Genomic DNA, 27,380 nt, shown 5'->3' with positions numbered 1-27,380 from the left:
TGAGTGGCTGGTTATTCCATTTCTAGCACATCACAGTCCTTCTTATACAGAGCAGGTGTGCACAGAGTTTAATCTGTTATTTGTTTTCTTTTTAATCTCAGGGGGGATCTGGACGAGGTTAACTCCCAGTTATTCAGGTTATCGAGTTTGTCTGCTGCCAGCTGAGCTGGGCCTCGGGTGGAGAGTCGCTGGAAGCAGACAGATGCAGGCGGTACTGTCCCAGGGAGAGGGCTGGTCTGCACTAGGGGTTCAGGAACGGAAGGGGAGAGACAAAGCGCCAAGGGACCGGGTGTCGGCGCTTGTCGACAGATCTGGTATGGAACCTCAGAGCAAAAAGTAAAGAATCATTCCAGGGTTTCAAAGTCTAGCGTAGCTTCATACAACTGAAATGCAATGCAATCCACATATATAATTACAAATTTTCTGGTAGCCATATTAAAAACGCAAAAAAGAAATAGATGAATAGTATTATTATTTTGATAATTTTTAATTTAACCTAATGTGTCCCAAATATCATGATTCAAAGTTAATATTTTACCGACTGTTTTTGTTTTTAATACTAAGTCTTCCAAACCTGGTGTGTCTTTCCCAGTTACAGCACACCACGTCACAGATGAGGCACATTTCCCACGGGGCTGGCGGCCCCCGCAAAGCCTGAGGGGATCAAGAAGATGTCAGGGGAGATGTGTGGAAAGGGGTCCTTCGTTCCAAGAGGAATTCAACAAGCTTGTGCCATGTTAGGTTTTGGATCATTCCGGGATGCCCGAGAGATGGCCAGAAGGAAACTGAAGATAGAGGACTGGTGGTTGGGGTCGGGGAGGTACAGAAGATTGACTGGCCAAGGCAGATGTGAGGTGATAAAATTCCCCTGCTACTATATTCTGAACTACTTGCTGCACGAATGCCCAGACATTGTTCTGCATTAAGATTTAGCCCCTTGACACACGCCCATAAGAAGAAAGGGCTAGGCCCACCTCTGGTGAGCAGGCTTCCCCCAAAGCTTTTGAAATACGAAGTACTGGAGAGATTACTGCACTCTGCCAGCCTCTGAATCATTCCCCAGTACCCATCAAAGACTCAGATACAAGTGCTTTTTGTTAACTGCATGTATGTTAAAATACCAAAAAAAAAAAAAAAAAAGTACAGAAATGTAGACATCAGAACATAAATGTATTCTCAGTTAATTTTTCTATTTTTCTTATAAAATAAGGATGCATCACACTGTATCATACCATGCCATTTTCTCTTCAGTGTATGTTGTGGACCCAAACCTCCACCTCATCCTTTTTAATGCAGGCACACTACCCTACTGTGCGACTGTTCCACCATTGATTTATCTGATCTCTCGTTGATGGAAATTTATGTTGCTTCAGACTTTTTTTTTATTTGCTATTATCAAGTGCTACAATGGCTGTCCTTCTGCATACATCTCTGTACAACTGCCAGTTTTATTCCCTAGGAATACATTTTGAAAGTGATTATAATTATCAGTATGAATATTTTTAAGTTCTCAGTGAAAATGGCTAAATTGCTCCATAAGGCTTACACACATTTACCTTCCCTTTAAGTATTTCTGTTTCCACAACTCCAGGGTAATATTGGTGATTTTTATTCTTTTCAGTTTTGTCAATCTGATGGTTGGAAAAAAAATCATATTACATTTTACATTTTAACTTCTTTGATTACTAGTGATAAGCAGTCTTTAAATATGTATGGAACATTTGTATTTCTTCATCTGTGAACTGCCTGTGCCAATTTTTTGCCCATTTCTATACTGGACTTATGCCTTTGTCTTACTAACTTAACGATACTTATATTTTGTCTATAATACAACTTGAAGGTTTTTTTTTTTTCCCAGTTGTCTGCTCTTGATTTTGTTTGTGGTGCCTTTGCTTAACATTTGCATTGCACATAAAAATCAGGCTAAAATAATCACGTGGAGAAGCTGGAGGTGGGAACTGGAAGAAGGGGTAACAATGGGAAGAAATAATTCAGTGCTTTCCTTTAGTGATAAAACTGGCCTAAAGGCAATATTTACGAGCAATGGAAATCTCTTAACTCTCTGTACATCTGGTGTAAGTCTCATTTTATTAAAAACAAAGTACAAGTTTGTATTTTATTTTAGTAAATAACTGAATCTCTATAAACTGTAATAAGATAGAAAAATAAAGAAGGATATTTTCTCTTCCAGCCTTAATTCTCATTCTTCTTCAGAGACATGCCCACTGGGAAATAGAAACAAAGGTCTTGGAAAAGTAATTTTGCTGCTTTAGAAGCAACGGTAACAACGGAAATACTCTGCAGTTTAAACAAGGTTCTCCACATTATTCTTTTTCTCACAGACGGGGCTGCTGGGCCAGGTTAACATCGCATTTACTCCAGAAACATCTTTAAGCACCTACCCTGCGCTAAGTGCTTCTAAAAAGGGGAGAATTTCTTGCCAACTGGCAGCGGGACAAGAGCATGAAGCAGCTGGGCATCACTCTTAACGGTGCCCGAACCCAGTAAATATAGGAAAATCAATTAGCACGGCCCTGTCTTGAAGGCCTTACAGGCTCACAGGGAGTAAGGGATATTGAACAGGGATACTGAACACACTTGGGCCATGCAGTGCCTCCCACCCACTAGGGGTGGGTCCAGTGTGGTGGGAGGTTGGTTCTCCCTCAAGGATCCAAGCAGTTTTTGGACGAGGCATTTTTTGGAGATAACTTATGTAGTTAAGCTACCCAGAAACTAAGAAAGCAGACTTCAAATAGTTCAGAGGAGAGAGATGTAAGCACAAAGACCAGAGATTCTCGAAGCACTTGCCATCTTCACGATGCCCTGCTAAGGGAATAGTCTGAGATACAAAAATACAAGCAGTGAGAACAGGTGATGCACAGACCATCAGGTGGTGAGGGCTGTGGGAACTGGCATGTTGGTGCCCATGGCTCCAGCATGGGCCAGCCTCCGATGTGACTTCTTTTAAAGATAAGATGACTTTTCAAGCTATAATAATAACTATGGCTCTCACTTATACGGCCCTTTTTACTTTCCAGGGTCTGTTCCAAGCACCTTACGTACAATAGCTCATTTATCCCTCACAGAAACCTTAGACCTCCCTTTTTCAGGTAAGGAAATTGAGGCACACAGGGTTTTAGCTACTCACCCAAGGCTGTTTGGTTTGGAGGTGGTGGGGGTCAAAATTTGAACCTGAGCTGGGATGTGAACCCAGCCACTCAGACTTCATCATCTGTGTCCCTGATCACTGTCCTCCAAGCTGGTACGTTTACTGAGTATTCAGTACGTTGCAGGTCAATGTATTTACTATGTATGCATGATCTCAACTGCCATAAACCTGGCAGGCTGTGACGCTGACAGCACGATTTCTCCCCTTTAATAGCATGAGAGGTTCTTTGTTGCCAAGAGGTTCTTTGTTGTCACCAAGTAAGAAGTGGCGGGGCCAGGACTCGGACCCAGGGAGAATGACCCTGGAGAGAGCCAGAGCTCCTAGGCACCACCATGGAAGTAAGCAGTGCAGGAGGAGGGGATGGCGGTCCCGAGGCACTTGGTACCGGACTCACCGCGTCTACTGTTAGAGTTCTCTCTGGAGCCCCCCAAACAAGTGCATATTCAAAGGATGACCTGCAAACATTTGAGGAAGTTTGCAGGAAATGGAGGTGACAGGCTTAGCTGGAAGGAAACTGGGAAGAATCCTTGATACCAAGGATTCTTGAGAAAAGGCAGGAAAAAAAAAAAAAAACGGTCAGGAAATTCAGAGGGGAATTCTGTGTTGGATGTGGAGTTGGTCTAAGTTGCCTCTTCTATTTGCTCATTGAATCTTAATCATCTTCAAACAAACTCAGTTCCCTTTAAGAACATTCACAGATGACAGAATCAAGATGTGGGACGTTCAGGAGAAGCCGTTTGTCCAGCATTCTCTTAACCAGCACTTGTATGCTTCACCAGTTCTTTGGTCCGTGGGGTTCATAATCACGTTCCTAACGAAATAAAAGTGGCGTCGGCATTTTAAAAGATAGACTGGATTATGTTCCGTGTAATTCACTGTTCAGAGCATTTTGTAGCGTTGTAATCCTTTTTGACATGTTGTGCTCCATGAATGATAACTAATAACTCACCTATAACCAGAAGACATGATTAACCAGGATAACCCACCTCCTAACCATGACAAATAGCAAATGTTCTGGAACAGTCTCTGAACGGGAAGCCTGAGCAGCGTGATCTGTGAAGCAGTTTCCAGTGGGGACCCAGAGGCAGCGACCCCCTGCTCACTTCCTCCACTGGCTGAGCCCAGGTCCCAGAGATTCGGGTTGACTCGCCGGCCCCGGGGTTTATGCACTTCTGCTTGTAAGTCTGACCGCCAGGAGCGCTCCTGATGGGTGCATTCTCCAGGGCGCAGAAGGTCTGTTCTTACCCAGGACTGTCTGATGGTCTGGGCGTGAACGCCAAGAGACAGATGACAGCTCCAGCTTCAAAGGTAATCCCCACCAACCCCAACAAGATGTCCCAAACAGCACTCTCCCACGGACAGGAGGTCACTGGGTTTACTAAGGGAGCTGCTCACACCAGTGACAGTGTTGTGAGGCAGCGTGCCCGCAGCCAGCCAGGGCGGCGTGCTCCACACCCCGACTCCCCACCCTCTCTGCTGCCTGGCTGCTCTCATCACTGACTGTTAACTTTGAGGCGTCACCTTGTTAGGGCTAGCTGGTCACCCCGCTCCTAGGGCTGGCCTGACAAATCTGCCTGCAGCCCATGTCCCAGAAGGAAAGCAGAGGAGGCTGACTGCTGGGCTGGGGCCACAGTGGGTTTGCTGCCAGGTCCTCTGCCCTGGGCCTTTTCTCCACTTCTGTCTTGTCACTGACTTGTCACTGGACCTCTTCTCTCTCGCAGGAGGTCTCCTGTCCCCTGGCTTCCTCCAGAGCCTCTCTGCAGAGCATGCACAGAGGGCTCTGCACATCAGCTGTGCTCCAGGCAAGCTCCATGGACCAGAAGGGAAAGCCTGCGCCCCGGTCCCAGGCCTCTGCTTTCTGGGTGGTCCTGAGGCCGTGCGGCTTGTTTCCTCAGCTGCAACCCGGAGGGGTAACCGCTCCCCAGCTGCGATGGGGGGAAAATGAGAGTGAAAGGGAGAATGGGTATGAAAGGCCTTTGGAAACGGAGAAACACCCTACGAGGTAAAACAGGAGATAGACGCGCAACCTTAAAAAGGAAGGAATCCCAACTCACACTACAGCGGACAGGACCCTGACGTTACGCTAGTCGGCCACCGACTCAGGCCATGAGTAAGGAGATACATGCCTGGGTGAAGAGACAAGTATTCCAGAGGAGTATTCCAATACTGCAGAATTCCCTCATGCAAGCCTCTTGTAGGTTTCAGAGGTGCCAAGCGACACAGGGTGGGAAAGAAGTAATGGGTGTCGGAAATTAAAAATATAATTTAAAACCCCTCCGTTCCTTATTCTTCAACCACTGAGATTTAAACTTTTTTTAAAAGATAATCTAGTATTATGTTAAATGCAAAAAATCCCATGACACTCCACTTCTGGGTATAAACCCCAAAGAGCTGAAAACAGGAACTCTCACAGATAGCCTTACACCCACGTTCATAGCACCGTTATTCACAACAACCAAAAGGTGGAAGCGACCCCAGTATCCATCAACAGATGAATTAAAAAAACAAAATGTGGTCTGTCCATACAAAGGAACATTGTTCAGGTTTTTAAGGAAAGGAAATTTTGACGCGACGACACGAATGAACTTTGAGGATATTGTGCTTTGTGAAATATAAGCCCGTCACGGAGCACAAATACTACATGATTCCACTTACAGGAGCTGCCTAGAATTTAGCCAGACCTTGCTTTATTGATCTTTATTGTGTTTTTGCAAATTAAAGGTCTGGGGCAACCCTGCGTTGAGCAAGTCTACTGGCACCATTTTTCCAACAGCATTTGCTCACTTCTAGTCTCTGTGACACATCTTGGCAATTCTCTCACTATTTCTTTTTCATTATTACTGTATTTGTTACGGTGATCTGGGGTCAGTGAACTTTGATGTCACTACTATGACTCACTGAAGGCTCAGATGATGGTCAGCATTTTTTAGCAAAATTAAGGTGTGTACGTTGTTTTTTTAAGACTACAGTTCAGTGTAAAAGTAAGTTTTATATGTACCAGGAAACCAAGAGATTTATGTGACTTGCTTTAAGGCAGCGGTCTGGAACCAAACCAGCAGCATCTCCGAGGTCTGCCTGTAGTCAAATTCACAGAGACAGAAGGTAAAATGGTGCTTTCCAAGGGCTAGCGGGAGAGAGGGTTATTGCTTAATGGGTACAAAATTTCTGTTTTGCAGAAATGAAAGGAATTCTGGAGATCCATTATACAACAATGTGAACATACTTACCGCCACTGAACTGTACCCTTAAAAATGACAAAGGTGGCAAACTTAATGTTATGTTCATTTTACCACAACTGCACATCACGAGCTCTCAGAAGCCACCTGATTTTAGAGGCGTTTCTGAGACTTGAGTATACAAAACATTCAACCCATATTTATGGAATTTAAGACTATGTTGTGCTCCCATGACTCTGAGGGGCTTCAATAAAGGAAAGGGTCTCTGTCCAGAGAAGAGACTTAGATGGAACAACGAGGCTGCTGACCACATCATCTTTCATACACTTCGAAGAATCTCAGTTGAATAGGTGCTCAGTTTCCAGACTTCCTACCTCTGCTTCTGTTGCCCCCGACGGTGGGCTCTCAGCCTCCACTGCAGCAGTCCAGCCCTTCCAAGTGTCTCTCCCCGAGGCGGCTGCCTCACCTTCCTTCTCTGCTCACGCTGCGTGTTCTGCCTGGGTCATTAGCCTTTCTTTTACAGCGTTTGCCATCTCTATGCTAATGAGTCTCCAGCCCAGATTCCTCTTCTGAACCATAGATTTTTATACCCAAGTGCCTATTGAGTATTCCCATCTGAAAGCCTCTGAGTATCTCCTTCTATCCCAAACCTACGTACCCCAGCCCTTCCGGCGTTTCAGCGAATACCACCACCATCCTCCCAGGTACAGAAGCCACAGAAGTCAATCATAGCTTTCCCTCCCTCACCCCTACATGTAAGTCCTATTGTTTCTATCTTGCAGCTATCTTTGGAGTTCCTTCTGCCACTTCCCCACCGTCACCGTGGCCTGGATGGATACAACGGCCTCACATCACACTGCTCCAGACATAACCCCCTGTACTGGGTCGAGGTACCGCAGATGGCACACTGCCATGGGGTCCTTGAAGAATCCCTACTAACAGAGGTTCTTGGCAGGGTCATCAGCTACCAGCAAGGGATGGAGAGGTGCCCTGGGGCTAGCAACAGTGGGGAGCCTTGGGTGGCTGGACCTAAAAGGAGCTGACACCGTATACAACCTAGAGAGAGAGCCACAGCAGGGAGAAAGGTCTGCCAGGCAGGATCCGTGGCTGCAGCAGGGAAAACAGCCAGTGCCTCTCTGAGGCATGGCAGGGAGGGAGCTGGGGAACAGATACCCCAGTTTCTCTCTCCTTCTACCCTCCCATCTCCTGCTCCTGCCTCCTATGGGCTGAACGTGCCTGGAAATCATAGGGCAGAGAAGCCTGCTATTGCAGCCCCAAACGTGCCAGGCTACTAGACCACAGAGTGGGATGGAGAAGGTAGCAAGTGGGTCTGGAGGGGCAGATGGAAAATATCCAACATACCCTCTAATTCAATTTACACACTGCAACTCAAGCATCTTTCTATGGCACAAATCTGATTTTGTCACCCCTTCACTAAAGGTATTCAATGGCTCCACATTGCCCCAGGACAATGTCTGAACCTCTTAGCACGACCCCTGCCTTAATCTCCAGGCGCACACCCATCAAACCCACCACTGCCCGTGCCCCTGACCCTGACTGCTCTTCCTCTTTCTCTCCATTCCAGCCGTTCTGAATTGATGGGTAATGCCCTCTTGGGTCTCTGTACCCCTTTCCCTGCCAATTTATTCCACTGGCCAGTTCTCACTTGAGTCGTGGCCTCCTCCAGGCAGCCTGCCCTAACCATCCAAGACGGGGTTGGGTGTCCCTCTTGTGACTCATCTCTCTCTCTCTCCTCGCCCCTACTGTAGCACTCTGTGCTCACTCAGCAAACACTGTTGTTTTTGCCTATTTCACATCCATTCCTCCCACAGATCAGAAATACATTGAAAGCAAAGGCCGACAGCCCCAGCACCTGCACAGTGCCTGGCACGCAGGCACTTGGCACGTATTTGCTTAGTCAATGAAAGAATACTCACAAAAATCCTGTGACGCTGATATTCTCATCTCATTTTTTTTTATATGTGGGGACACTGGGGTCTGGAGATGTTCAGTGACTTGTCCAAAGTCACAAGGCTGGCTCAAGATGACATCCAGACTAAAGAACCTGTGAGTTCTGCCTCTCGAGTGGGTGTCCATTCCACCTCCCTGGGTTGCCTGCCAAGGATGCCCCAGAGCTGCCAGAGAAAAGTGCTGCTTTGCCCTGATGTGCCCAGAAGTCTAGGCTCCTCTGCACACAAACGGGTCCCCCCTCCCTAGAGAGCATATAAGTTTCCTTCTTTGGCTGGTTTCTCTGGCAACAAGGCAAGAAGTAAGAACTGATGTGGGGAAACAGTGTCAGAGAGTTTGAGAAGGCAAGTTCTGAGGCCAAATGCTTTCGCTGGAAAGATGAGAGAGAGAGAAAGTCACTGGAACCCAGTATCCCCGCCCCAGCCAACGCGCTAGTCCAGCATCACGCCTGACCAGCACTGGAACGCTTCTCACACTAGCCCGAACTGTGCGGAAGCCCAGTCCCTCTTACAGCAGATACACCTGCTTTGATTCATTTTCTCAAATCCCGTGAGGGCTGACGTCCAGGGTTGTGAGACGGCAAGGGAACACTGGGAAGCAAAAGGCCTATCGCCCAGTTTTTGTGAGCAGTTTCTGGATTTCTGCTCCCTCCTCCCACCCACTTCTGCCCCTTCTTCCCGCTGAATGGAGAGTGTTTAATAGAGCGACTGCAGGCTTTCATCCAAAGGAACAAACAGCTAGCAAGCCTGGCTCTCGAAACACTAGGCGGATGTCAACATGGGAGCCTCGGAGAAATTCTTCTTGAAGAGCACTTTAGTCAAGAACACGGGGACGTGGCGAGAGCGCAGAGCCAGCTGAAGCGAATGCGCCTCTCGGTGCGTAATGAGACCCGCAGCCTGGCCTGCGCTCCCCGCTCCCAAACGGGGGCTCCGAGTACTTTCAAAGTGCACAGAAGCCTCCCGGCACACCTGTGAAAAAGAAAAGGGGTCATTATGTCTATTTTATGAAGAAGGGGTGCAGAGAAAGGCGCCAGCACTTTGCCCCAGTTCACAGCCGGGGTGGGTGGGGGCTGACTGCCCCCGTTCCCACCTGGGGAGGCTCTTCCCGGCCCAGGTGGGGGGCACCTGGTCACAGGGCTTTGTCCCAAGTACCTGACTCTCCCAAGAAGCTCACGGGTGTAGGCGTCTCCAAACATAAGTCCTTTTTGGTGTGAGGCAAAGTGGAAAATATATTTAAAAATAAATGAATGGACTCTTACAGCAAAAGCTGCGGCTCCGTCAGCTGAATTGGGGCAGCTTCGGGTGTGTGAGGCCCTTGGAGCAGGAGGCTATAAACTTAGGTTGCCCTCCTGCCTGGGGGATCTCCAAGGACTTCACATATGGAGCCTTTTTTAAAAGTGAGATTCTAAAGCAAATTGTGCTTAGGGCTTGAAAACACGGAGTGTCCTTAATGGAAAAAGCTCCGTAATAGCCTGATGCTGCAGTGAGGACCTTGGGAAGGGAGCCGGGTCTCAGCCAGCGGTGTCCCAGTGCCTAGTGGGTTCATGGCAGAGAAAGGGAGGGAGAGAGGAAAGAAGGTTGGAAGGAAAGTGGGGGGAGAGAGAGAAAGAATAAGGAGAAGAGGGGGGGAGGGGAGGGCAGGAGGACGGGAAGGAGACAAGAGGAGGAGGAAAGGAGGGATGGAGAAAGGAGGACCAGAGAGAAGAGGGGAGGGAGGGGGATGAAGGGCAAGAGGGAGGAAAGGAGAGGAAGTTCCAGAAGAGGAAGGTGCAAAGAATGCAAGACAGCGGGGTCCCAGCTGGCTGCAGGACCCCCCCCCCCCCCCCGCGAGCAGTACCACCCACTGGTGATGCTGGAAGCCAGTCTGTCTCCTCTGATCACCACCACCTCAGAGCCACCCCCTGCCCTGCCCTGTCCTGCCCGAGAGGCTGAGCCCACGGATGGCTCACCAGCCTCCTTGTCATCTGGCTTTCTTGTGGGCCAACAGGATGGGACAGGAATACAGAGAAGCTGAGGTATTCACTGCCCTGGCTGTCTCCCTGCTTTGGCAGTGACCACGTGGCCGAGGCAACTGCATCACATCCCTGGCCGGGTCTAGCTCCTGGCTCCTGCCCCGCACTCACAGCCTCTGACCATGCCATCCTGCTCTGGCCCTCCAGGCCCAGGACCGGTCACGGCTTCCCACCACCATTCACCCCCAAAGCTGCGGCTCCCTGCCCCTCTGTAGCCCTACCCACACCTTTGTAAACAGTACCCTTCCTTAAATGCTCTTCTGTTAAAGCCTCTGAGTGGGTGTGAGTTTCCTGCCCAGGTCCTGACAGATGGGACGGTTACTTAACTTGCCTGAGTGGTGACTCCTTCGCCTCTAAAATGAGGAAGGTGACACTATGTGGGCAGGGCTGTTCCGAGGCTAAGAGGAGTGACGTCTGTAGGCATCTACTACTTGCCTGGGCTAGATTACAGATTTCCCACGCAGGAATTCCCTTTCTCTGCCTTTTACAACGAGCAATTGGGCTTTCTGAAAGGGATGAGGGCGGTGATGAACTTGCAGCTCACTGCCAGGGTCCAGCCTCTCTGAGCTACCCAGCAACCCTATCTGGCAGCCTGGTGGCCTTTGAAGATGCTTTTATCAGCTCACAGCTGGGGGAGAAGCGTATGTTTCACGGGTGTGATACAGGCTTGGGTAACCATCTCCAGCCAAGGGGAAACCGGCATGTGTGTGTGTTCTAACTTAGCGAGGAAGGCCACAGAGGCCTGCTGGGCCTGGGATGTCTTCCTCGAGGCCGGATTACAAGAATCCACACTCTCCCTGCTGGGCAAGGCCTCCCTTTTGGGGTGGTACTTCGTGAAGCGTTAGGCTCTGCGTTCCTAACCAGCCAGCTCTGCTCTCGATCACCAAAGCATCTTAATCACTCGTCATCACTGTGAAGGGTTCATTCAAGCTCCAAAGAAAATCCAACTTGTTCTCTCCATCATGCATTTTTTCCAAAAGTACAGAGGATTCACCGTGTGTCATCACGGCGGGGCCAACAAGGAGGAAAAGCAAATACAAAATGTGCTCTAATCCTGCAGAAGCCCCGAGTTAGAGCAGGGAGCTGGACCCGGCACGTCACCCCACGCTGTCACTCACTGGCTCCCTACGGGTACAAAAGCTGCAGATGGGACAGGGGACTTGTGCGGTGGCGCTTCAGCAGAGGGTGAAGGCAAAGTGCAGAAAGGTGGCCGCAATTGTCTTAATGGAAACAGAAGTACAGGGAAACTTGGGATGCGGTTTTCCAAGGTTACAGAAGTCCTGGTCGGCAGAGTGTGGGCTGACCGGTACCCAGGCTGTCCTGAGCCTGGTGGTTTGTTGATTGCTTTCATTCCGTCATCCTGGTAGCTGTCCCATCAGCCTGCTTCGGCTCCATGTTTGATTTTCTTTCCCCACCACCCTTATATTTGCTATTCTTTTTAATTCTCATCATTGCTGCTCCAACTGAAATCTACCATGCTCAATTTACAAAGGACAGCCATCGTTCATGCGGAAATGTATCCAATGACTTTTGAAATCCAGCCCATTATTCAGGATTCTGTGACCTCCTGTCATGCTTCCTGGTACTGTAAACACTGAGACTTGGCAGAAGAAAACTAACAAAAAGCGGAAAAAATTATGGGATTATGGTCTTCTGTTCTGTTTTAAAACACTGACTGTGTAGGGTTTTTCAACAGAGTTTTATGGACTGAATCTTCTAGGCAGGGAAACACATTTCTATCCGTTTCTGTATTAATGACATATTCATATTTACACAAACCTGATGAAGTTAGGAATGACAGAACTACATAGTTTCCTTAATTCATCCAACAAATTTTAGTAGGCACCTACTACATGCCAGCCACTGTTCTTAGCACCAGGAATAAAATGGTGAATGAAACGAAGACCCCTTCTCTTGGCGATTATAATCTAGCGAGAAAAAAAGATGAAGGATGAGCATGTGACTGATGTCAGGTAGCAACACGCGCTAAGAAGGGAAAATAAAGCCAGGTAAGTGGGCAGAGAAGGCCTGGGTGCTATTTTAGATCAAGCTGTCAGGGACGGCCTCCTGATACAGGAAAAGAATTTGGAATGTGGAGTTTTGGAGTCAGAGTGTCCCAGGCAGAGGGAACAGTCAGTGCAAAAGTCCTGGAGCAGCAAAGCCTGGCAGGTCAGAGGACAAGGAAGAGCCAGGAGGTGAGCGTGGCTCCATGGAGGGAGGAGGAGGTGAGCAGTGGGAGTGGAACTCAGCAAGTCTGTCGGAGGGCACATCCCGCAGGATCCACAGACCACGGGAAGAACTCCGGTTATCTTTCAGGGTGAGCTGGGAGTCTCCTTGGAGGGTTCTGTGTGGATTCTGAGCAGATCGTGATACACTAAGTTTGAGAAGACCCACTCTGCCTGCTGTGTGAAGAACAGACTTAGGGCAGAAACAGAGAGGCCAGCCGGGGCCACTGCCACAGTCCAGGCAAGAACGGGCAGGCCCTCAACCAGATGTGATGTATTTGCTGTTTGGCTTATAATTTTCCTTGCCTTCTATGAACTGGGATTTTTTTCCCTCCTTGGTGAAATAAACCTTCCTACTTCAAAGCTAACCCCACGACAGACTTTCTTAAATGGAATATAATGTCAACTAAAATTACATTACCCATATATTCTCTTCATCCCATTCACCCCAACTTGACAAAAGAAATACAAGATTCTTTTTTGCTTTTCTCTGCATAAAAATCTTCCCAGCAGTTGGTCTCAAATTTTTGAGGCACCGGTACAAGATGAGATTAGAAACTGAGAACTCTGCTTTATTAAATGTTCTTTTCTTCTAGTAAAATTGGGTTTAATCACTTCCCAACTATACATTTCAGACTTTCACAAGTCATCCTTCTAAAGGAATGCTTGTGGTGCTAATTTTCAGGGATTGACTCATACTCGGAATTATAGTATCTGAAAGTTGTCATCTCTATTAACAAAAGATTATTACTGAATTTTCACCTTGAAATCAGTTTTTAAAAACGTCTCCATTTTTAAAAACTGGCATTGAACAATGCCAAAATATGGCATTGAACACATTGTTCGTTAATAATATTTAGTGCCCCTCTCCGCAGACAGTTCCTGCAGAACAGTTATTCCTCCCTTCCTGCTAACATCAGGCTTGACCATTTGATTTCCTCTGGCCCATGAAATGTGAATGAATGTGGGCCGTGCCATCTCTGCCAGGAGCTGTCAAAGCTAAGACACAGCCTCACCACTGCTCTCTTCCTCTGCCATGAGGCTGGTGTGTCCCACCTGGGGCTGCTTTTTCAGGCCAGGTTCTGGAATAGAAACAGCACTAGAGCAGAGCCAAAGTGACCCGTGAGCTGTAACTCAGAGAGAAAAAGATCTTTCTTTGTGAGGACGCTGAGAGCTGGGGTTGTTTGTTACTGCAGCATAACTAAACCTCAGCTGACTGATAAACACATATACCTATGTTTTGCCCATGTTTGCTTCAAAGAGGTGGAGCCGTAAACTAGGGCCTGTTGCTTTCTTACAGATCATTATAGCCTGATTTGAACTTGCAAAAAAGGACCTGGAGAAAACTTCAGTGGCATTTTGAAGACTTCTTAAAGAATCAAGTGATCTCTGTGTTCTCTCTGGTTTAGTTACACTTTGGGGATTTTTCTAATGCAGAAAATTTCCAAGATGGAGTTTCATTTGTGACCTTCCTCTTCAATGTCTTAACCTGGGGCCAGGGATATAGAAAACACTGTGCCTGCCAGCGGACCAGGGGATGTGGGGAGGTGGGCTGGCCCCTGTTACCCCAGCCTGCCTCCAAGATCTGGGGGGTGAACACTGACAGCTACTATCAGTAGTTTATCATTTCAGGGAGTGTCCTGAAGTTACTTAGAGATCTTCCTAAATGTGAACACATATCAGGTACTTCGTAATTCCTCAGCATAAAGGTCCTCAGTGGTTTGTTAATGCACTTAAAATGAAAGTCTAAAGTTCTTTTTTTTTTTTTTGAGATTTTTTTTGAGGGAGAGGTAGTTACTTTATTTATTTATCTACTTATTTATTTTTAGAGCGGGTACTAGGGATTGAACCCAGGACCCTGCACATGCTAAAGTTCTTCCCACAGTCTGCAAGGCTCAGCATGAACCCACCCCTGCCTGGCTCTCTCCTCCTTGGCTCTCTCTTCTCCATTCTTACTGGTCTCTTTTCAGTTTCCCAAACACATTAAAATCTTTCCTATGTTAGAGACTATGCAATTGCTGTCTCTTCCTCCTGGAACATTCCTGATTCCTCTCCTGTTTTATTTCCCAAAGCATAAAAGACCCCGTCTGAATAGCTGGGGCCCTTGAGAAAGGGTGTTCCGAGCACCATGCTCGCGGCAGCCCACGTGCTCACCAGCTCTCAGGACAGACAGTAAAGCACAGAAGAGGGTCAGGGGAATCCCTCTGCACCCTTGCTCAGGTTTTCTCAAAACCCTGCCCACAGATCACCGCCATGCCCACTCTTGGGAGAGGTCTGACCAATGCTGTTGCAAACCACCTTGTGAATCAGAGGTGCTGGCTCCAATTAATATCACTAATACCCCTCTTTGTTGTCCACTTTTTCTGTCCCTTCCCATTTCAATTTTTTCCCCACACTGCTGTCTAGTCCTGTCTATACAACCAAAATGAGAGATCTGTAACCAGAAGGCAAATCTTTTTATGATAGTGAGTCTCTTCCTTTGTAGGAAGATCGTAGCTTCCTTTAAGTGGTTGGAATTATCACCAGCACAGCTTCTCTTGCATAATAGGTCTACCCGAGGTGTAGCTATTTTAAGCCATACATTTGATTGTTGTCACTCTTTGTTCCCTAAAGCCCACATGGATCCTATTGTAAGTATCTTTGTTTCCTTTATTTCTGCAGGTCCTCACTCCAAGGGAGAAAAAGGATGAATTATTTTATTTCTTTCATTTAATTTTTCCAGGCGCCTGGGGAATGTGCTTAGAGAAATCCAAACAGAAGAAGAAAAAAGAGTGTCGTTGAAAGACGATCAGCCCCAATGCCTTTACTTGGCTTCAGAGGGAAGAAAAAGGTTCTTCAGTGGGCGGTGGTCCATTTGAAAGGACAGAAGAGAAATCTCTTTTGTCTGTGACAGTCTCATTCACAGCCCATAATGCTTCTCTCTACATTCTGCAAGGGGGTACTCCACAAAGCAATATGCATATGGGCATGTATACACACACACACACACACACACACACACACACACACACACACACACACACTCCCACCGGTGTGCAAGCCAAAGAATGTGGAAGGGCTTCCTCTGTGAGCTGGCAGTAAATCTCTACAGAGTGAGATACAGTCATAATGCCTGTAAGGGACTAAGCAAAGACTTCATTCCCAATCAGCATCCAAAACTTGGGGCGTCTTGTACACTTTTCTAACATTTTGCCATCATCAGCATTCTCTCTATTTTATGTACTCTGAACCTTCCAATTCATTACAAACAATATAAAAATATTACTATTACTAACAACAAAAGATAGCATTTTGACGGCTTGTTATGCTACGTGCCAGATACTAAATAATTCGTGTGCATTTTATGATTAAATTTTTAAAAAGAGCCCTTTACTTAGGTATGATTCTTGTTGTTGTTGTTATTATTATTATTATTATTACTATTATCATTTTCTAAATCATAAAACTAAGGCTTTGAGATTTAAATAACTTGTGTTTGGGTTTCAAGTCCCAATCATCTGACTCCAGGATCCAAGCTCTTAAATAGACACTGGTGTCGTCTCACTATGGAAACCACATGGAAGAGCAGAACGCAAAAGAGCGGAAAACTCACCATTTAAAAGGGCTAAAAGCAGGACACCATTTTCCCTAGCAAACCCAGTCCCACCCAGCAGGCTCTCCCCCTCTCACTGCTCTATAAACTGGGACAATTTCCCAAGATCCTGTCCTCGTTTCTCTGCTCCTCTGTGGCTGCGTTACATCACTTGAGCCCTCATCCACAGGCACGCTCTGTAAGTGGCTCCGTTTCATAGTGAAATCCTTTGGGAAAATCCCCTAAAATACACTGGCTGGAGCCCAAGAAGGAAACTTCGTAGACCAAATTCCACTCTAAATTAGAAAATATTTTAGTAAGGACCTACTATATTTATAGTAGGTGTGAATCTCCCCCTTCCCACTTACAAAAGTGATAGAAATTCCGGATGAGATCTTGCCACCAAGACAGAGAGAATCTTCTCCATATCAGCACTGGGAACTGAAGAAACGCCGTGACAAACTGGAGAGGAAGAGCCTGGAGGCAGCCTGTCTGAAAAGATCTCAGGAAACACTCACTTAGAAAGAAGGCACTCTCTACATCCCCAAAGACCAGGGTTGAAATCATTTCTGTTTGATACCCACATAGCAGGGAGCACAGAACTCGGCTCTAAACACCAGAAAAACAGGAGACTGCTCCTTCGGGGGAGTGCCACACGACAGCGGGGCCCGGGATCAGCGCTAACGCGGCCGGACACCTGTGCCACCAGCCGCAGGAAGCCCGGCAGGAGTGGGGCTCCGGGCAGCCTCCCGGAAAATGCGACAAACTGTCTGGGCCGCCCACCCCGGGACAGACCCGTGTGCTTGGGGATGTGATCCTGACCAGCACGTGTTTTAATTATTTCCGAGGCCTGGCAGTAACTCTGCGGGCTTCTGTGGCAGAACTATCCAGGCACCACTCGGCGCTCCGCAGGAAGAGGTGTGGGGACGGCGTGGGAGCTGTCCCACACGTGGCCCTGGCCCCTTCCAGCAACCACCTTCCCTTTCTTTAGCCTCACTGAAATCATGTCCAAAACTGAGATGAAAAACGGTAAATGGAGTGATTCAGATCTGCCCTTGAAGGGCTCCCCAAACATATATTCACCACGGCAGACATCCCAGCGCACCAGAATTCCATCACTCTCACCTCGCGTGGTTTTCTTCCATTTTTCTCTACCCCAAGGAAGTCCATCTCCTTGCGGCTCTTTCTATGGTGCACGTTTGCCCGTTCCTACCTTGCTGGCCTCTGGGGATGCCTTCTCCCCGCCTGGAATGCTCTTAATTCCTCCCCACAAACTCACTTTCTAGCCCTTCCTCAGAATCTTTTGGACCCCAAAACCTGCTTGGTACAGATAAATGGCTTGGTTGTCTGTCCTCTTCCCACTCACCCCTTCTCACCTCTGGTGGGTTAGTTAGGCTTTGGGAGGTAACTAACTAGAAAGAGCTTCGTTATTTCCTGGATGCTCCTCTCTGAAGATTGGCTGAGCCTATGCTGAATGCAAGGATGGTCTGGGAGGGACCAGTGAGTGTCAGAAGCCCCACAGTCCATTCAGATAGAGCTTGGAGCATCTCCACCTCTGGACCACTCTAGGCACTGGCAGGATGGCACAACCCTGAGCAGAGGGTGAGAGCATCAAACAGAAAGGTAGGGAGAGCAGAGAGAATGGGGACTCATCTGAGGCTGCTCTAAATCCATCAAAGGGTGACCAACAGGAAAGCAGAGAACTGTTTTACACCTTCTAGAATGCCATGTGTCGAGGACTGCCCATCAGCAAGATCATTTTCTTGCTTCCTACGTGTCTTTGAGACATGGCAGGATAACAGCAGAGTTCCAGGAGATGCTCAGCTGCTCCAGCCGTCCGTGGTCCCACCTGGCTCCGTACCTTCCCAGTGCTTGTTATCTCTAGCACACACACTTGCCCTGAACAAAGGTCTGTTGCTTGCTTTATGTGTGTATACCTTTTCTTCCCAGTGAATTTCTAGGTTTCTTGATGTCAGGGCTTGTAATTTAAGCATGTGCCTACTTTCATTATATAATCTCTAATAAGATGTAGTTTTGTAGTTTCTTCCTCTATTATCGTATTATGTAAAAACAACAAGGTGGATTTTCATCAACTCTGCAGAAGTTTTGTGCGGGAGGGTAGCTTAAAACCAAGCACATTTATCACCATAGAGTTCTGGAAGTCAGAGGTCTGAAGTGGTTCTTACAGGGCTAAGGTCAAGGCGTTGGCAGGGCCGCACTCCTGGAACCTCAAGGGGAGAATCTGTGGCCCTTTCCAGCTGCTAGAGGTGGCCCACTTTCCTTGGCTCCTGGCCTGTTTCTCCACCTTCAAAGCCAGCAGCATAGCATCCTCAGACCCCTGTCCCTAATGAGGATTCTTGTATACTGGGCACATCTGGACAATCCAGGATAATCTCCCCATCTCAAAATCCTTGACTTAATTCCACCTGCAAAATCCCTCCTGCCACATTCACAGGTTCCAGGGAGGACAGACATCTCCAGGCCTGAAAGGACAGAAAAGAGAACGGTTTCCCAAGCCCAGAATGGGGTATGCTGGTGGGGAGGTCTCAGTGGGGCCCGGGGGTGGTAGAGGTCATAAATACCAGACCTCCATCCCTTCCTACTGGGCAGAGTGTTTTTGAGATGGTCTCATGTAAAGCAGAAGCTACACCACACGCCTATAAACTTAGCTTTAGGGGTGTTGGGAGGAGAGAGCCCAGCCGAAGGAGGTGGCACTCTAACATAGGGAAGAAAGTAAGAGCCCGACTGCCAGGGTCCAAACCCCAGTGTCACCAGTGACTGGCTAGGTGACTTCAGGCCTCTGTGTCCCCCTCTGTAAAACAGGGATGATGATAAGAACGTCCAGCCCACCGGGCAGGGGTGAGAATTTAAGGAAATAGCGTTTGTGGAACACTTAGTGTGGCTAATAGTGGGTGCTACTGTGACTCTTCTTTAAAGAGGCTGCAAATGGGTTTCAGTGAAAAGCCTCCATGCTGTGGACAGAGAAAACAAAGCGGTTTCAAAGGGAAGGTCCAAGGTCAAACACTCAGAACCACAGGTCCTGATTTTCGGACAACCTGTTTCCCACATTGGGCAACTCGAGGTGGACTTCCTCCGGAGTGCAGGGCGAGCAGGATTTACATATTTAACAAGCACATCTGGAAAGGCCAGTGAGCGCTCATAGTAGACCTGTCGAATCAAAGCAACAGTTCTGTGATGGATTTAAAATATGTTCACAAAGTCTTTGGTGCCTTGGGGGAGGGTAAAGCTCAGTGGTAGAGTGTGTGCTTCGCATGCATGAGGTCCTGGGTTTAATCCCCAGTACCTCCTTTAAAAGGGAACTTTTTTTTTTTAAGGTGAAGGCTAACTCTCTTCTCCTTGAGTATTGGCTGGATTTAGGGACTCACTTCTAATGAACAGGATAAAGCAGAAGTGAAGGTGTGCGACTTTGGAGACCAAATCATAAAAGGCACTGCAGGGTCCTCCTTGCTCCTTCCCTGGGTCACTCACTCTGGGGGAAATAAATGGCCACATGGTGAGGACACTCAAGCAGCCTCTGGAGAGACTCACACAGGCCTCCTGCCAACAGCCATGTGAGAGCAGCATCTTGAAAGCAGATCTTCCAGCTCCAAGCAAACCTTCAGATGAAAACAGCGCCTGTAGCATCCCAACTGCAGTCTCCTGAGAGGCTCTGAGCCAGGCCACCCAGCACAGCCACACTCAGAACTCTGACCCTCAGAAACTGTGAGATGATAAATGTTAGTCATATTAAACACCTAAGTTAGGGGCTATTTTGTTATGCAGCAATAGAAAACTACAAAGCTCTTTGGTTGATAAGATATCAAACTCTGATTCCTTTACCAGGGGCATCTTGAAACGTGTTTCAGCATCACACATACATGACTGATTATACACAGCAGGCCGTGAGCCTGAATCCTTGGGGTCTGTAAAGGTATCTTCTACACGTGCATGTGTGCCGTCCAGAGAGCTGCGGGTACACCCAGGAAGTTCTATTTGTACAGTTCTCTTTCAGATACAGGAGTCACGCCTTGGGATGGTGCTGGCGTAGCAGCCCTGTTACAACATTTGGCCAGCAGACCCTTTGTCATCTTCGAAAGTCCCATCAGGGACTTCAGAAAATTTTCCTAATTCACTTTTAAATAAATCCCTAATTTAAAGGACCTAACTGCCATTCTCTGGCAATATCTCACACACAGAGGCCCACAAACTTTCCAAAGACTGCAGTGCATTTATCCAGCATGAATTAATCACTAATAAATAGTTAATAATGAATGCACCAGGCACCAATCTTTACAAAGATGAGGAGACACAGCCTGGGCCTTCAGGAAAATCACTGTCTCATAGTCACTACACCCATGTGGAACAGTATTCCAAGGCCCTGGGAGGAGGGGGGAGAGACCGCGTGGGCTTTAAAGAAGAGACAGTGTTTGCGCAGAGACACAATTCTAACTTTGGAAAGGATTTCTGCAGCAGCTTCAGGACCCCTACCCTTGCTCTGAGTGGAAAACCAGAGGAAAGCGGAGCGAGATGTTTCTGATCTGCGGTATTACTCAATGCTTGGTGGAGTATTCGAGTTCAAGGAAAGCACCAAATAATAGCAACCATAAGCCAGGACGTCAGTCTTAGCTCCAAACACCACCTTGGTTCTCATGAAAGGTTCAAGTCGAGGGCTCAGCACCAGGCAGTGTGGGAAGGACACACATCTTCTCCTCGACGGGCTCTGTCCCAGGTCAGCCTGAACGGTACCCAACGCCGCTGCCCCAGCTTGGAGGCTGGCGGAACCCACATAACAGGTGGAATTCTGTACCAGTAAGAGACTTCCAGAGTGTTTACTCCTTGCCAGATTTATTTAGCAGGTATGGGATTGAAAGGATTTCCCCACAGGATACGGACACACGAGTGTGCGGCGAAAATGCTTTTTCAACAAACGCTCCCTCTAATCAGGTCTCGGTTTCCGCATTCTAGCAGGACAGCGCTCGCTGCCCTTCACTGGCATTTCAGGCAAGAACAAACAGCCGCGCTGACAAACCAAGCCAGCTGAAACATGGACATCTGTCTGTCACTCTGAAGAGCAGCTGTCACTCTTCGCTCTTGCAAAACCCACAGCATATTTTAATATTATGTTAGATCTGTACATTGAAGATGAAACAACTTTAGGTGTCTGGAAGCCTAAAACATCTGAACGAGAAGGGAAAATACCTTCCACCCACTGCTTTGTCTACCTTAGATGGTTTCCAGAAGCTTCTCAAGTTTATGCTGGGTCTAAAGAATGTGTTCATTAAGAATCTGCCATATCAGAGCTTAAAAATGCAGCTGAATGTTTACGGGTCTCTTGAAGGGCCTGCTGGGAGTGGGGACGTGGCCACCCCAGCAAGGTTCTTATCTAACGCTCTCTTTCTCTGCATCTACAGTGAGGCCAAAGCAACCAGATGAAGAGGGAAAAATCACCCCCTCATCTGGCCTGTTTGATGCCAAACATCTGGACGTTACATAATAAGCCACTGGGGTCTTTTTTCTTGCTCTCCTTTTTTAAAAAAAGGCCTAACAATTAAATCTGGTTTTTAAACTCGACATTTCATGTATTTTCCATGAGCTCTTTGAGGGGACTGGTCTTGATTATTCTTTTCCGTTAAAAATCGTACAGTAATGCTGAGAGAAGAAATCACTAAAATAAAGCTGAGAACCATGAAGGTAACCTCTGATCCTTCCTCAGAGTCTTCAGACTCCATTCCTCACGGGTAAGCCGCTCAGGGCAGTAAGGAAGATGCCCACACGCTAATGGCCGTGGACGCCAGCGATCTGCACTTTGAGGAGCACTCGCTTCTGCACAGCGGCTCGGTTTTGCACAAAGAGGAAAGATACCAACAACTCAAGGAATTGCTTTCTGTTTAGTTCCTTACAATTTTTCAAAGCACCTTGAGACAGGACAGTGGACTAGAAAGTGTTCTGAGACCACAGCTGCCCGTAAGGTAGCCAAGTCCTCGGTCAAACACAAGATGTGTCCATGAGGAGTGAGTATCCTGGTCCTCTCTCTCTCTCCCTCTCCCCCCGCACAGAACCCGCGCCAGCCTCCTTTACTTTTTCAGGAACTGGTGAGTCTTTCTCATTAACTGAGGCTATTTTCCCTTCCCTGGCTACCGTCTTTCCTGCCTCCTGGTTACTCCTCCAGCTCCCTACTGCCACCCACTTACCCCTAAAAAGCGAGCATGTGAGCAAAATGGTGAAACATCATGTCTCAAGCACTGTGGCAGGAATCATCCCCACATTATTATGGAGAAACTGAGGCTCGAGAAGATTAAGTAACTTGCCTGCCAAGTGGCTGAGCTGGAATTTGAACACAGGTCTGTCGGTAGACATGGTAGTGTAAAACCACGGGTGAGAGCTTGGCCTTTGAAGTCAGCAGACCTGGGTGCAGGTCTGAACTCTGCCACTTAACTGTGTGACTTTGAGCAAATCACTAAATTTCTCTAAGCTATCACTTTCCGTATCTGTAAAATGGAGATAATAATAAAAGTGTCTCCATAGGGTTTGTGATAATGAGAAAACGAAGGTAAAGTACTTGGTAGAGTGTGCTGGAAATTTTCAATAATTATTAGCTATCATTATTAGTATCCACTAGATTTGCTATATTTCACTCCATTGTACAACTTCCACAAGAACACTCTGCCTTTGGCTGTTAGGCTTTAAATAAAATATGCTAGTTATTCTAGATTTAGTGGCAAGTAACAAAAATCCAGTGAAGAGTTGCTTAAACCATAGGGATTTTTATTGTCTGTTCAACAGGAAGTTTGAAAGCAGATGGTCCTAAGGTAGGTTTGGTGACGTAATGATACTATTAGGGAATCAGGCTCATCTATTACTTCTCATGCTCACAACATGGCTGCCGCAACTCCAGACATCACATATTCATGTGATAGAATGGAAGAGAGAATGACAATAATAACACTCTCTTCATATTACTCTCTCTTATCAGGAAGGAAAATGGTTTTCAATGGCTTCCAGGAGGCTTTACATTACATACCCTTGGTCAAAAATGATTACATGTCTGCACATGTCTGGAAAAGAAAAATAGGATTGCCATGGCTGCCCGCAAACTTTTTCCATAAAGGGCCAGATAGTAAATTATTTAGTCTTGGCAAACTATGCAGTCTCTGCCACAACTAGTCAACGCTACTGTTGTAGCATGAAAGTGTCTACAGACAAGAGGGAGACAAATGAGTGTTTGTGCCCCGATAAAATTTTACCAAAAGAGCCAGCAGTTAGATTTGGCCAATCCCTATCTTGGACCAATCATGATTCATCTGTGTCCCTGAGTCCATGGCTGCCCAGATTAATTTGGGTTCCAACAGCAAGGAAAAAGGAGAATGCCTATTGGGCAGGGTATGCCACAGGGACTGGTCCCAAAGACTCCTGGGAAAGAGGAGAGATGTGAAGTTGTGAGGAGCAGACCTGGACTGTCAGGAAGCTAGGGGTGTGTGTACAAGGGACCACAGTGAGGGAGCCAGTCGTAGGCCCCTGCCCCCACAACTTTAGCCAGAGACCTGTTACTTTTATCTGTTCTACCTACAGGCAGACCTTGGAGATGCTGTGGGTTCCAGATCACTGCAATAAAGCGAATATTGCAATAAAGTGAGTCACAGGAATTCTGTGGTTTTCCAGTACCTATAAAAGTAATGTTTACACTACTGTAGCCTGTTAAGTGTGCAACAGCAGTATGCCTAAAAAAACAACAATGCACATACCTTAATTTAAACATACTTTACTGCTAAAAAATACTAATCATTATCTAAGCCTTCGGTGAGCATAAGTTTTTGCAACAGTAGTGTCAAAAAAATCACTGATCACCATAACAAATATAATAATAATGATAAAGTTTGAAATATTGCAAAAATTACCAAAAATGACACAGATATATTGAGTGAGCAAATGCTGTTGGAAAAATGGTGTGGATAGGATTGGCACAAACTTTTAATTTATAAAAAAACCAAAAAAAACAAAAACCAAACAAACCACAATATCTGCAAAGTACAATGAAGTCATGAATGAGAAAAACAGGTCTGCTTGTATTGCATTTCTGTTTGGGGGGCTTTTAGAGGCAGGAGCAGAGGAAAATCTCCAATAAAAAATTAGAAACTCCTGGTCTAGAAGATAAAGATCTCATCTGCCCATAAAACATCCCTTCATAATTATACCTCCCATGATTCCAGTAAATAAACTCTGCCCCCATGAGACGCTCTATTCACGGAGGCCAAGTCCTTCTCCTGTTTCTCTGCTCATCCTTTTCCTTCAACCTTCGCCCCGCTCACCTGCAGGCTGAGATTCCCCTGTTAATTTTACTCAAATAGAAAGTGTCCCCAACATACAAGACCCCTTGCCAGCCTAGCATACTCATTCAGTACTTACTATCTAGTTACATAAAGAAGCAAAAGATACAGTCATTTTCTTTACATTTCATAAATCTCGTTGCACAGAAAGAATAGAAGTGAAAGGTGAATATACAGGTGAAATATAAAGGTGATTAGAAAAAATATACATATTTAGAAAAACAGTGTAGACTTCCAAAAGCATTTTATCCCTTGAGTATATCCCTTGGAGTACATGCTCTCCAATAAGGTTGCCAGGACTCACCCTGTGGAGGACTTTTCTCTTTCAGAATTACATTTAGATCCAGGCACAGAAGAAACCCAACCTTATTCAGTTAAGAGTGTATCCTATTTCCTTTTTCTAAAAATGGTTTCTCTTACCTTGATCGCTGACTTCTTCACTGGAGTCCAAATGACTTCTGGATGGTTCCAAACATCATATCCACCTTCAAGAGCAGCCGTCAGCACTGAAGGTATTAGCAGATGTGACTTGCATTCTGAAGGCCATTCCTCAGAAGATGCCCCCACTGTTCATGGCGATGGCCACTCCACAGCCATGACCGCACTCCTGAAAATATGACAGATCAAGGAAGCCCCCTCAGTGGTACAGTCAAGGGAAGTTCTTAGGCAGGAACAGTTAGAGTTGAGCCCTGAAGTCTGGTGAGGTTTAGTGAAGACTAGGAATAAAGATTCGGAGACGGAGAAGCACTTGAGTTCCACACCTAGACTCTGAAGTCTGGATTCAAATCCTGGCTTTGCCACTGACTAGCTGTGGACCTCGCACAATTCACTTCACCTCTCTGGGCCTCAGCCTCCTCATCTACAAAATGGGAACAATAAGACTACTGCTCTCTCAAGGCTGCTGCTGAGGATTACATGAGTTAATACAGGTTCAACACTAAATATGACGGAAATGCTTGCTTTTGTCAGTAGTAGGAGTTTCTGAAATCTCATTGACTGTCTTTCCTGGTCAGTCAAAGGGATTCACGAATTGCCTCATTTTTTAGATATTAAAAAGTGTAGTCCATATGCATGACTGGGACAATACCAGAAACTGACACATGGTAACTGACTATACTCAATTTAAAGAAAGAAGAAAAAAAGTGTAGTCCAATCAAATACAAAACCTGATCTCTCATTTCAATCACTGTTTCTCGCCTTCCACCAACAACTGGAGGCAGGCCCAGGTTCAGGAACTTGTGGTGGGGAAGGGGACATGGTCTGTGTTGTTTCTTCTTCTTGGACCCTCTGCCTTCTCCATTCACTGGCTGGTGACTCAGGTCACGCAGGGCCCAAGGAACAAAGTTCTTCAAGGGGGGCTCAGTTGTAATTAGGGGTTGGTGGCCGATATATAAATGCATGCTCTTTCTCTTGTGGGGTACTTCTGTGGGTTATTCTGATACCCCCTCCCCCATGGTTGGAGGTCCCCTTTCATGGGCAGCCTCTGCTGACAGCCTCTTCCCCCACAGGTCCTTGTTTATACTGCTCACCCGTGCCTGGGGAAGCAGGTCCACTCTGCCAACAGGAAGACTAGTTAGTGCATGTGTGCCCTGCCAGCTCCTGGAAGTAGAGGCTGTTCCAAATACCTCCTTCTCTTGCCACTGTAAACACTTCTCTCTACTCTGAGGTCACATCAGTCCAAACTCCAGAACACACCTGTAAAGTTCTCCAGGTGGTTCTCTGGAGCCCTCCTCACTTATTTTAACATAGGTGGGAAAGCACAAGAGGTGGACACTTTCATTAAAAAAATGTTCCCTGCTGGCCTTTCCTGGGCACTTCCTTTGGCTCCCATTACACAGCCTGGAGGTGAGGGATGGCACTGACTCTCCAGCAATCCCACAGTGATGGTCTGCACCTCACTGCAGAAAGTGGGCAGCTATTAGGTTGGTGTGTGAAACACCAGTCTCAGTGGAAAGTCCAGCACGTGTGAACAGGAGTCCCCCTCTATCGTCCTGCCAAGGGTGGGTGAATGCTAGGTTGCAGCAGATTGGGAGCATTGTGGGAAATTCCCGCAAGGTAGCTTAGGTGGCCCAAGGGAAGAGCTTGACTACCAGAGGGGATGGAATTTGGGCTTCATGGTATAGACAATGGGAAGCCAAGGAGGACTTCTCTCTGCTTTTCCCCATGCAGAACACCCTCTGACCTCTCTCCGGGAGTTAGGTGGGCCTGATTTTTTATTTAAAATCAAAAAGGCGAGTGCCAAGTGTGTGTGTGTGTGTGTGTGTGTGTGTGTGTGTGTGTGTGTGTGTGTGTGTAGGGGGTTAGCCTGCAGCAGGGGACACGAGACCAGCCACAAGCCAAAGATAAAAGTGAAGAAAGAAAAACAAATAAAAAGTCCAGTGAGCAGAGAGAAAAGCCGACCCTCCAGCCCGTACACTAAATGAGGACGCCTGGCGCCTGCAGCGAGGTCAAATGAGGTCAGAGGAGCTTATCTCTCTGTGCGCCTGAGACTGAGGGCATCCCGGGACAGCGGCGGGGCTGGAGGCTCCCCGGATCCACCTCTCGTAAGCAGGCCAGGATCCCAGGACTCGGGCGCTGGGCAGGACCCTCGGAAAAGGTGGAGGTTTAAGTCTTTTGCCCAATAAAAGGGAGGCTGCCGACTGCTTCTTCTGGTGGGAGAAGCTCTCAAAAAGAGACAAAGAATTGTCGAAGTGTCTGCAGGTCTCCTTCAGAATCAATTCTCAGTATAAGGGCCCTAAAACAGAAAATAAATAAAACACTCCTGAAATCACCAACATACCTGCTTCAGTTACACGCCCCAAATCCTGATTCTCTGAGTTGGGGACAAAGAGAGACGCCGCCGGGACCATGAGGCGCAAACCTCCCACAGGAACCGGAGGTGCAGCCCACAGCGCCCGAGGCCCGGGTGTGCCAGCGTTCGTTAAACTTTTGCAGGA

General features: G+C 47.1%; 1 long non-coding RNA gene across 1 annotated transcript; it reads right to left on the bottom strand.

Annotated features, from left to right (window-relative positions):
- Nucleotides 1–509: 509 nt before the first annotated feature.
- On the bottom strand, nt 510–27,380 carry LOC135318430 (uncharacterized). Its single transcript, XR_837146.3, has 3 exons — nt 27,224–27,380; nt 24,865–25,051; nt 510–5,094 (listed from the first exon to the last, which is right to left on the bottom strand). It is a non-coding gene; the product is annotated as an uncharacterized LOC135318430 (long non-coding RNA).

The sequence above is a fragment of the Camelus dromedarius genome, chromosome 19, assembly GCF_036321535.1.
Source record: "Camelus dromedarius isolate mCamDro1 chromosome 19, mCamDro1.pat, whole genome shotgun sequence".
In the NCBI taxonomy this organism is placed as follows: domain Eukaryota; kingdom Metazoa; phylum Chordata; class Mammalia; order Artiodactyla; family Camelidae; genus Camelus; species Camelus dromedarius.
The sequence above is the reverse complement of the archived record's forward strand: the minus strand, read 5'-3'. Positions and strand labels throughout refer to the sequence as shown.